Source organism: Pelobates fuscus, chromosome 3, assembly GCF_036172605.1.
Source record: "Pelobates fuscus isolate aPelFus1 chromosome 3, aPelFus1.pri, whole genome shotgun sequence".
Taxonomy (NCBI): domain Eukaryota; kingdom Metazoa; phylum Chordata; class Amphibia; order Anura; family Pelobatidae; genus Pelobates; species Pelobates fuscus.
This window is the reverse complement of record NC_086319.1, coordinates 318,865,648-318,878,080: the sequence shown is the minus strand read 5'-3', so window position 1 is coordinate 318,878,080 and position 12,433 is coordinate 318,865,648.

The following is a 12,433-nucleotide window of genomic DNA, read 5'->3' as shown; positions in this document are numbered from 1 at the left end:
AAAAAAAAGATGAATTGTTTAGAGGTAAGAGATTGCAGATACGTAGACGCTCCAATTGATATATTCCAATATCACATGATTGAAGTTGATCTTCCTAAATGGAAACAACAGGGTATCTTAATTATTTCTAATCTATTGAATAGCAATCAGCTTATTCATTTTTCTCAGTTACAAACCAAATACAATTTGTCCATTAGAGATTTATTTTTATTCTTGAGAATTAAGAGTTATATGGCATCTAAATATATAGTTTATGAACATTATATAGATTTAAAAAAAAAAAATTAGACTTAAAAGTTTAATCTCTCGGTCAGTTAGTTTATTGGACACTTCAGTGGAAATCTCCCCTTTTATAAAATGGGAGAAAGACATTAGTATTTCTCTATCACAATCTGATTACAATCTATACATTGTATAGCTTTACTTGAGCTACATTTAAAAATCATGCATCGATAGGGATATGGTCCCCATCAGACTTTATAAAAAATATTAGAAAGATACACTGAGAATTGTTGGTGATGTGGGTGAAACTATTTACCAAATCTGGTTAAATTGTGATGGTTTATATTTTTTTAAAAATCAACTATCTACTTTAATCAATACTTTATTTCAAGATTCCTTTCTCCTCCACTTTTTCTATGCAATATTGAGTTTAAATATTTAAAATTGATCAAAAAAGCCAAATAATGCCCAATAAAGCCTAATACTAAAGCCTAAATATTTAACGGGAATCGTGGGAGGAAGGTATTTGGCTTTATTGACTACTTTCTCTGTTTGATCTCTTTTTTCTTTCATTTTTCTTTTGCATTGTGGGCTTCATCTACTAAACAGAGATCCCGACAACTCTATTTATACCGCCTTACCCTAACTTTACTTTTCTTTTCATTAACTTCTATTTCAATTCATTGTCACAATGATCCAAGAAGAATCAGACAAAAGAAAAGAAGAGCTAGACACATAAAGACGGAGAGTTGGGTAAATTAGGAGGAGGGAGAAGGGCTGTTCCAGTTTGGCTACCTCTGGATTTATATTTGACTTTCATTTTGAATTCTCACTTTAGTAGATAACCCTGTGCAATGGCAGAAATAAAGTAGAGAAGGAACTGGTTCAAGATTTTATTTGAGCCCCCCTATCACAAAGATGGCCAAAACTCAAACAACTCCCACAATTCTTTGCCAGGTGGGGATCTACCATTTGCCCAATCTTGAAGGGTTGTATTTAGCACTGAGCAGTGACCAGTGTGCGAATATAGCAACAAACTGACACTGAAGCCGATGAGAGGCAGGGTTTTAAAGCCAGTAAACGAGCCACAGATGAGGCAAATAGCAGCAGGTGAGTCGGAGGGTTCCACTCCTCAGAGATGGAGGCTAAACTGAAAAACAGACTAACATATTTAAATCTGGAGTGTCTCTCAGGTAGAGACGCTGACTGGAAACAATGAATAGCAGAGTTCAAGTCCAGTCAAATCTCCCAAAGGGGCGGCCACTCCTGGCGCTGTCATTATTAAAGGGGCCCGGTTGTGTTGTTAAAGGGCCACAGGGCATGAACAGGCCCCCGAAGACACATTGCCAATGTAAGGGCCCGCTCAGCTTGGGAAGCTTATTTACTATTTTATAAATGTTGTATATACTGTTTATTTTGTTTGAGTATTGTTTTATAGTAAAATAAAGCATATCATTTAATTTATTGGTCATCGAGTTCCTGCATTCCTAAATAGGTGGTATGGTCCTGAACCATGCAAAGCTGATGCACTGAGCCATGTGAGAGGCTTCATGTTTGTGAGTATTTAATCTTGCTTATACTACAGGGCCGTTGAATGCTTCAATCTGATTGGTTGACGAATGGTCTAAGGTGTGCATTATTTTCAGGTAGACGCACGGCTGAAGTAGTTCCAGACAGGTCTTGACCGCATTACAGTTGCATAAGAAATTAGTCCTACATACAAGAGCGTTTTAATGGCAAAAACTTGACAAACGTCTTGAAATACATGATCTGAACAATGTTTTGAGGTGTGGTAACTGTAGTATAAGCGGAATAATTGACTCCAGGCCGTTGAATTATTAGAAAAAATAATGCACACCCGAGGTGTAACGGCCACTCCGCTTCGCATCGTGACCGCATTACCACCTTGGGTGTGCTTTATTTTTCAACGGCCTGTCATCAATTATTCCTTACATATATACTGTGTGGTTTTTAAAGCTAAATTACCCTATATACACTTTGTCTTCTGAGATTACCTGAAGGATTGCTGGGGAAAGCTAGGACAACCCCCATATGCATCCATCAAGAGGGGAGTGGTCGCCATATAAGACCCAAAAGCCTCTATAACCAGAACTAGGTTATATAGCTCTGGAATATGTGAGTGTTCCATTTTAGATATTTTTATACTATATTATATAAAGGGTATAGACTACATTTGCACAAGTTGTTCCCTTAAATGTATATACACCATATTTTAAAGGAAACATTTTTTTTACAACAAAATCTGCCACTATCTAAAGGTATTATTACTACATATTTATCACACTCATTAAAATAGTGCTCCACTGTGTATACATTTTTTAACATACATCTGCCTTTTGTGTGTTGTGGGGATTTGCACAGTACAGTGTGATAACTGCTTTTGAATTTATACTTAATTCACATATTGTTAAAGATTGTATATTTACTTTATATAGTGCTTTTGCACCATATTTTCTGTATGTTGACAAAACTGTCAGATTTATTTGTGAATTAAGTGTGAATTGCTGAGAATTCAAAGTCAATATTTTAATTTCGGCCAAATAACCAAACTAAGCTGAGTTGGAGAATTTCCCAAGTTTGGCTTCCATAGCTTAAATTTTAAAAGTAACCTGTTCATTTACATTGAATTCTGAACTGTTCACGTTAGTAAATAGCCGTGTGTATATTGGCAAAAACAAGTCGATAAGGTATTGTTTACTATATGAAGAACCAAAGTATTTAGGGTAATTCTCCCCATAGAAATGATTTCAAGTAAGACTGTCACTTCTTAGGGTTTAACAAAGACGTTTGTTAACTTTTCTGTTTACTTATCTCCGTATTTAACAAAGAAGTATTTGTGAATTGTGAAAATTAAATTAAATGTAGAAACTCTTGCTTCTTTATTCTCTAAGTGGATGCCTCCATTTTAACTCCCTTTCAATTACTGTTGTTGAAGGGACTCTCCACTGCGCAAATTCAAACTAAATAAAAATCATTGTTTAGTAGACATACCTCCAATGGAAACATGTATGCACTTAATTGTGTTTTTTTTTTTTTTTTATTGAGGGCATATCTAAAAAATCTCTTGCCTGAAGCCTCTACAATCCGTGTCCTCCTAATCCCACCTAGACTTTCCGTGGCTGTCCAATCACAGACTTTCCAATACAACTCAACGAGAAGTCTTTGTAAGCCAGGTGCTCTGAGCAATATCTGTCTCTTGAGTTTAGCTCCGCTGAGCTAAGGAAACCAGGAAGTAAAAGGGACAGTTGTCTGATTACCAGCCCAGGTTAATTTATAATAGTGTCTATTTCTATTGAAATCTGAACTTTTGTAAAATGAATAAAAAGAAGACACACTCTTCACACACAAAGCATTTTAGCTGAAGTCTTTAGGGGTCTGGAGTGTCCCTTTAAAGGAACACTATAGTCTCCCAGACCCAGTTGCGGATCCAGAGCCTGATCTCGGGAGGTGCACTTGTAGTTTATTTAAAGAAATAATCCAGACACAATGACCATTACGGCTCAGTGTAGTGGATATGGTGTCAATAGTGCCAGGACCCTCTCCCAGAGTAAGTAGTCAAACTGTTTAAGAACAGTTTGACAACTTACCTGAGGTCTGCTGGGAAATGGGGCTGTAGTAGGGCATAGGAGCAGTAGTGTGTGTGAGTGGTGCAATGTGTAAGGGGTGCAATGTGTGTGTGAGGGGGACAGTGTGTGAGCAGTGTGTGTGTGTGAAGGTTGCAGTGTGTGAGTGAGGGTGGCAGTATATGTCAGGGGTGCAGTGTGTGTGTGTTAGGGGGGCAGTGTATGTGTGGGTCAGTATTTGTGTGTGACATTTGCAGTGTGTGTGTGTGAGGATTGCAGTGTATGTTTGAGTGTGGGGGGGCAGTGTATGTGTAGGGCAATGTGTGTATGGGGAGCAGTGTGTGTATATTATTATTATTATTATTTTATTATTTATAAAGCGCCGTCAGATTACGTAGCGCTGTTCAAAGGGCATGGGGGCAGTGTGTGTAATGGGGGGCAGTGTGTGTGTGTATGGGGGGCAGTGTGTGGGTGTATGGGGGGCAGTGTGTGTGTGTATGGGGGCAGTGTGTGTATGGGGGCAGTGTGTGTGTGTATGGGGGCAGTGTGTGTATGGGGGTAGTGTGTGTATGGGGGCAGTTTGTGTGTATGGAGGCAGTGTGTGTGTATGGGGGTCAGTGTGTGTGTGTATGGGGCAGTGTATGTGTGTATGGGGGTAGTGTGTGTGTATGGGGGGCAGTTTGTGTGTATTGGGCAGTGTGTGTGTGGGGGCGGCAGGGGAACAATGTGTGTGTGTGTTTTTATAAAAAAAAGCCACTAGAGGCGCATCTGCAACGCTGGAGGCACATTTCACCTCCATCACACAGAACGTCCATAGGAAAGCATTGAGAAATTGGACGTTGGACGAGAGAGCTGACATCAGCTCAGGAGGAGAGGTTACCAGTGCCGAGGGAGCGCTGGAATAAGGTAAGCAGCTGAAGGGGTTTTAACCCCTTCTGCACCACGGGAGGGGGACCATGAGTGTGGGGGCACCCTCAGGGAACTATAGTGTCAGAAAAAACGCTTTGTTTTCCTGACACTATAGTGATCCTTTAAGCTCTGTCCTTTGCACCTGGCAGTCAGCATAGAGTTAAGCACACAGAGAAAAGGAGAAATTAAACAATCTTTCTATATCTCTTACCCATTTGTAAGTATGATCTGATTGTGCCAAAATCTGTAATATTCATTTGTAAGAAAGTAGAGCATTATATGTTAAAAAAAATACATTCTAGTTATAGAAATTTCAAGTGATTTTCAATGTTTAACTCAATTGTGTAATTTCATAGAAGTAGCAGTTCCCCTTTAAGAAACAGCATTATTTGAACAAATTTATATCATTAGCGTCATTTGTACCAGATGCATGTTTTGGCATTGAAAAGCTGCTAGACCAGTGGTAGTCAACCTTTTTTTACCTACCGCCCACTAATGCATCTTTTTGGTTGAAAAAATGTCCTTACCGCCCACCAGTTTTCGCGCAAATGCCGAATATTTTTTAGAAAGGAGGCTGTTTTACAAAAAATAAATGTACGTACACTTATCTTTTTATTTCTACTTAATGCAGGTTTATAAGGTTTTTAACTTTATAAAGTTTAATGAGAAAACAATAAAGTAAATTGAAATTACCTTTCCTAGTGATTAATGAGATCCTTGAGGTTGATGCTGCGAGACTAAATATTTGATATCTGGTTCGATTTTCGTAAGGAACAAACGAAGGTCTCTTTCAGTGATATTCAGACGACTTCTCTGTTTGCGCATAATATGATTTCTCATTTGTGCGTCAGCTCATCTCCTCTCCCTCCTCAATTCCCCTCCCCAACTTTTTTTTCCCCTTTTTTCTATTTTTTAACCTTCCTTGTAGCAATGCCCAGTAGGAAGGCTGAGCTAGGTAGCCCACTTACTATATAGTCCACTATAACAGACAGACACACGACACATACACACATACACACATACACACACACGACACATACACGACACATACACATACACACACACGACACATACACACACACACGACACATACACACACACGACACATACACACACACGACACATACACACACACGACACATACACACACACGACACATACACACATACACACACACACGACACATACACACACACCACACATACACATACACACACACACACACACACGACACATACACACACACACGACACATACATACATACACGACACATACACACATACACGACACATATACATACACGATACATACACGACACACACATACACACACACACACGACAGACACACATACACAAATACAGACACATACAGACACACATACACAAATTCAGACACATACATACACAAATTCAGACACATACATACACAAATACAGACACATACAGACACACACGACACATACAGACACACACTACACACATACATACACACATACATACATACATACATACACACACACACACATACAAGACACACATACCAACAGACAGACACACATATATACAGACACACACAAGACATACATACAAAGACACACACACACACACACAAGACATACATACAAAGACACACACACACACACATTATATTTAAGTCACCCTCCTGTTTCCTACCTTTTAGATTCAGGAGGGTGACTTTCCCTGGGGTCCAGTGGTGGCTCAGGTGGATGGGAGTCAAAGTTCCCACTCTGACTCCCTGGTGTTCCTCCCGCGCGGCTCTCAGGGTTAGCTGGGAGGAGTGACCGGGGAATCACTTCCTCCCAGCTCTGGGATGTCATCACAGGGGGCCCGGTCGCGCTGTTAAAGCGCCCAGCGCTGACCGGGCCCCCTCACAATCCACATCCATCGGGTGGCCCTGACAGCATGGGCCACCCGATGAACCCCTCCATATGCGGCCCCGGCGGTTTGCCGCGCGGGCTGGGGCCGCAAATTGTCACGGCGGTACCCAGTCGCAGGGGTACCGCCGGCTCGCACCGGCCCGCCCGTCCGCCCGGTCGTCAGGTCGTCAAAACCTGGAAATCCCTACCGCCCACCTGAAATCCTAAAACGCCCACTAGTGGGCGGTAGGGACCAGGTTGACGACCCATGCTCTAAACTGTCACAAAAACTTTCGCTAATAGTAAAAAAAGAATTTTGCTGCCAACTGAAATTTGGTTGGAAACTTTTTTTGTGTGTAAATTAGTGTTTTATTGCAATCCAATAGCATAAGTAACAGGCAGTGCAATAGGACACACAGGTCCACAGTAATAAACTGATTACAGTTTTTCAGCCACGCAGGTCTATTTAATAATATCCTGAAATAAGTTCAGACTCACAGGTCCAATAGAAGACTGTGATGACGTAAAGTGCAAAACATAAAGAACAGTAAATTAGCATTAAACAAAGGCCCTACCGCAGTACCCTCAAACCCTAGATAAACAGACAGATAACAGAGGTTACTGCAACTAGGCAGTCACGTGTGAACATTTTAATTTTTTATAATTCTTTATATTCAAGATGCTTTGATATAACACAATTAGTATGAGTGGTGGGCATATGGTAAAGGCATATGAGGTACATATAAACAGTGAGTAAATCAACAATCTAAAAACATGCATTGCAACAGTGATTAAAAGCATACATTTTTCCATTTGACATTTGAGGACAACGGGAATGAGTTAGCCCCGATCGGGTATGAGCCGCCTTAGTAAGGTTATCAAGCTTGTCGCGGTCCCTAAGCGTGATACCTATGACTTGTGCCCTAAGGTGACTCAGGCATATATGGGAGGTATGGACTAAAGGTACAATGTCATATATGAAATATCATGCGGGCATCAGGCTAAGGAGGTGGGTGCATATCGTGCTAGATGTGAGTTTGTGTGCTCTAGATAATTAGTGGGTTGATTAGGGAGATATGCATCCATGCTGATAACTCCTGACCGAGGGGTAGCAGAGGGTGGGGGGAGGTGGTATGCCATATGGTGTGAACTATGTATGTGCCAGCCTAATCAGCCTTCGTGTTTGCAGGACTCTTGCTTTTGAGGGGAGTGTGAGGTATTGCCAGCAGTGAACAAAACACGAAATACAAAATGAAACCAACTATGAAAACAAACTAAGTCAGGGTTTTTCTCAGGGGGTGTCCCACGTCAAAGTTCCCCATGCAGTCATGGTATCGCAGGCTGTGAGTTCGTAGCTCTTGGAACAAAGGGTGTTATGGAAGCAGGGTCCCAGGAATCCGTCGGTGCACTTGAGGTTGAAGGTGCGTCCGGGTGTAACAATCCCACTGCTCCCAGGAAAATCTGGGCTTCTCCCAAAGAGGGTAGCACATGCACAGTCCCGTTTTGAGTCACAGCTAATGGTAGGTGCTGAGTTGTCTGACAGCTCTCGTAGCTCATCTTGAAGGATTGGTGAGTGCTGCGAGCCTTCTGGCCTGTCATGGCCTGTTGCAGCGCTTATTTCCCCGGCATGCAGATCTTCCACAGGATCGGGTCTGGGTTGAGCGGGCCTTTGCAGCATGGCCACTATATCCTGTCCCTCCGCCGTGTTTTGGGGTTTTTGAGAGTGCCGACTCATGCCTGGCATATGTGCGTGTGGGATCTTGGCTCTGTTTGCGGTAATGCTTCCCAGGATATCTCAGGCCTTGAAGTGTGCGGTAGGACCCAGGCCCGTGCTTCCTCCGGGATGGCTTTGGCGCCCGAAAGAAAGGCATCCACTTGGTTCCACTTGCCCCTCTGAACCTGACTGGGTAAGTATGGTGGCTGGATTGTGCTCAGGTTGGCAGATATGAGCAGGCTTAGATGAGAAATTGAGGAGCTGTTGGAAATGGTGTCTGGTCAAGCCAGTGGACAAGCTCTGCCCCAACTTTTTTAATTTAAAAATTATTTAAAAATATGGATATTTGGATAAGTTGCATCTGTGTTCTTTATTAATATTTCTTTAAAGACAAAATAGCTATATGTTTCTATGTATTTGTCACAATTGACAAAGTTGAACTATGATTTCATATTTGTCAATGGAAGAATTGCTGTTCAATTGCCACATGCCATGGATTGCTGAATCAAAACTGTCCTGTCTAGCTGATATAATGGTATTTGCCCAGTATTTAGTTCTGTATTTGAATCATAGGTTTAATTGGTGCTCTGTAGTGATAGAAGGGGAACTCCAGCATACATATTATTACAGGGCCGGCCTTAGGGGTGTGCGAGCTGTGCGGGCACCATGGAGCAGGGGGCGCCGTGCAGCTGCACAGCCGGCCGGGATTAAAAAAAAAAAAAGTTTTTTTTTTTTTTTTTTTTAATTTGCGGCGGGGGCGGAGCTTACCGTGCGGCGGGGGCAGAGCTAAAAGCGCCGGAAAACTGCTGCAGGGGAAGCAGGAAGGAGTCCCTGCTTCACCTCCAAACAGTCACCAGGAGCTGCACTGCCTCCACAATGAACTCCACAGGTAACTGTGTGATTGTCAGGTGAGTGTGACTCTCTGTCTGTGTGTATTACTGTCTGCGTCTGTGTGTATGACTGTCTGCCTGTGTGTGTGTGTATGACTGTCTGCCTCTGTGTGTATGACTGTCTGCCTGTGTGTGTGTGTCTGTGTGTATGACTGTCTGCCTGTGTGTGTCTGTCTGTGTGTCTGTCTGTGTGTGTGTGTGTGTGTGTGTATGACTGTCTGCCTCTGTGTGTCTATCTGCCTGTGTGTCTGTGTCTGTGTGTGTGTGTGTGTATGACTGTCTGCCACTGTGTGTGTGTATGACTGTCTGCCACTGTGTGTGACTGTCTGCGTCTGTGTGTATGACTGTCTGCCTGTGTGTGTGTGTATGACTGTCTGCCTGTGTGTGTGTGTCTGTGTGTATGACTGTCTGCCTGTGTGTGTGTGTCTGTGTGTATGACTGTCTGCCTGTGTCTGTCTGTCTGTGTGTCTGTCTGTGTGTGTGTGTGTGTGTGTATGACTGTCTGCCTCTGTGTGTCTATCTGCCTGTGTGTCTGTGTCTGTGTGTGTGTGTGTATGACTGTCTGCCACTGTGTGTGTGTGTATGACTGTCTGCCACTGTGTGTGTGTATGACTGTCTGCCACTGTGTGTGTGTGTGTGTATGACTGTCTGCCTGTGTGTGTGTGTGTGTGTGTATGACTGTCTGCCTGTGTGTGTGTGTGTATGACTGTCTGCCTGTGTGTGTGTGTATGACTGTCTGCCTGTGTGTGTGTGTGTGTATGACTGTCTGCCTGTGTGTGTGTGTGTGTGTGTGTGTGTATGACTGTCTGCCTGTGTGTGTGTGTGTATGACTGTCTGCCTGTGTGTGTGTGTGTGTGTCTGCCTGTGTGTGTGTGTGTATGACTGTCTGCCTGTGTGTGTGTGTGTATGACTGTCTGCCTCTGTGTGTATGACTGTCTGCCTGTGTGTGTGTGTCTGTGTGTATGACTGTCTGCCTGTGTGTGTGTGTCTGTGTGTATGACTGTCTGCCTGTGTGTGTCTGTCTGTGTGTGTGTGTATGACTGTCTGCCTCTGTGTGTCTATCTGCATGTGTGTCTGTGTCTGTGTGTGTGTGTGTGTGTATGACTGTCTGCCTGTGTGTGTGTGTATGACTGTCTGCCACTGTGTGTGTGTGTATGACTGTCTGCCACTGTGTGTGTGTGTAGGACTGTCTGCCACTGTGTGTGTGTGTATGACCGTCTGCCACTGTGTGTGTGTGTATGACTGCCTGCCTGTGTGTGTGTGTGTGTGTGACTGTCTGCCTGTGTGTGTGTATGACTGTCTGCCTGTGTGTGTGTGTGTATGACTGTCTGCCTGTGTGTGTGTGTGTATGACTGTCTGCCTCTGTGTGTCTATCTGCCTGTGTGTCTGTGTCTGTGTGTGTGTGTATGACTGTCTGCCTGTGTGTGTGTATGACTGTCTGCCACTGTGTGTGTGTGTATGACTGTCTGCCACTGTGTGTGTGTGTATGACTGTCTGCCACTGTGTGTGTGTGTATGACCATCTGCCACTGTGTGTGTGTGTGTCTGCCTCTGTGTGTGTCTGTGTGTATTACTGTCTGCCTCTGTGTGTGTTTCTGTGTGTATTACTGTCTGCCTCTGTGTGTATGACTGTCTGCCTCTGTGTGTCTGTGTGTATGACTGTGTGTGTGTATTACTGTCTGTGTCTGTGTGTCTGTGTGTCTGTGTGTATGACTGTGTGTGTGTATTACTGTCTGTGTCTGTGTGTCTGTGTATGACTGTCTGCCTGTGTGTCTGTGTATGACTGTCTGCCTGTGTGTGTGTGGATGTCTGCCTGTGTGTGTGTATGGCCGTCTGACTGTGTGTGTGTGTGTGTGTGTCACATACAACCAATACACGCATATCACACACTGTTAATACACCCATTACAAATATCACACATAGCATACATATCACACACAGTCATCACACCTACTAACACAGACAACACAAACATAACAGCATACATGGATGACGGGGGGGGGGGGAGCTGTGAAAATTTCTCGCACAGGGCGTCTAAATGCCTAAGGCCAGCACTGATTGCATACATCATATGTGTACACCTCAGGATTTGTAAGGCAGTTAGAACAGTAAGCTATAACAGTCTGAGTTAGTTAGTCCAATATGAGGTTCTGGTTAGATCCATTGCGACGGCTGCTTTAGACACCAGTATTGGGAGTCTACAGAAGGATTGCGCATATGTTGTGTGACCGCTATTTAACCTTTGGTGATACTGATAAATGGGTTCAAAGCAATGTAGCACTTTACACTCACAGTATCTATTGGCCATATACTGCCTAGACTTTGGACTTTGAAAGTAAACTCACCATGAGACTCATCTAAACATTAACCCCTTAACAGCTCATTCTAATATCATGTAAAGGCTGCAATGCTTCAAAACACAGACACATACATTTTATCTGCCAATTATAAAGTCAGACAGACATTTCGCTTTAGATTATGAATACCCCAAACAATTTCGGACTACTTATTTGTGTTATCCTTTACTTCATCCATCAGAAGGCTATTGTTGGCATCTTCCATTTCTGCACCCTTTCTGTAAATCAGTATGTTCTCGCATTACACTTGTCCTCCAGCCTCCATCTTCAAAACATGTCCATATGTTTATATCTTTGCTCAAAAATGTTTCCTTCTTTTTATTTAATGTGTGATCTATGTAGATGTTTTGTTTCTTGCATTTTTTATCGTGCCTCCTTGCTCCCTTGTCTTCGATGGTTTTAATTAGATTATCCTGGTCTTCTTTGGGCAAAGTAAAAATAAATAAAAAGCATAAACTTACCACTATTCCAGATCTTAGACCAAGTTCTTCCCTCAGCTCTATCCTACTCCACTGGCATCACTGACATCCTCCTATCTTCAGCGGGAGGGATGTAAGTGGAGAATAGGCTGAGGGGAGGACATGGATGGCACAGGGGGTGCAGCCACTGCTGTGCATGTTGACATAAGATGTCCAGTATGTACAGAATTGATATAAGACAGCACGGAACTCTTGTTTCAGTTTGGCTAATGACGCCCCGCTGCCTCTGGTGGAGTTACACCTTTGGCAGCAGACAGTTTAAACTCTGTATTATCGTGACATGCTACACATAATGTCTCCAGATATTATGACCTCTTCAAATCACTGAAGTGGTGATGGTGCTTGGAGTAATCCTTTAAAGTAAAATGAGTTAACGTTTTGGATAAAATTTTCAAATTAA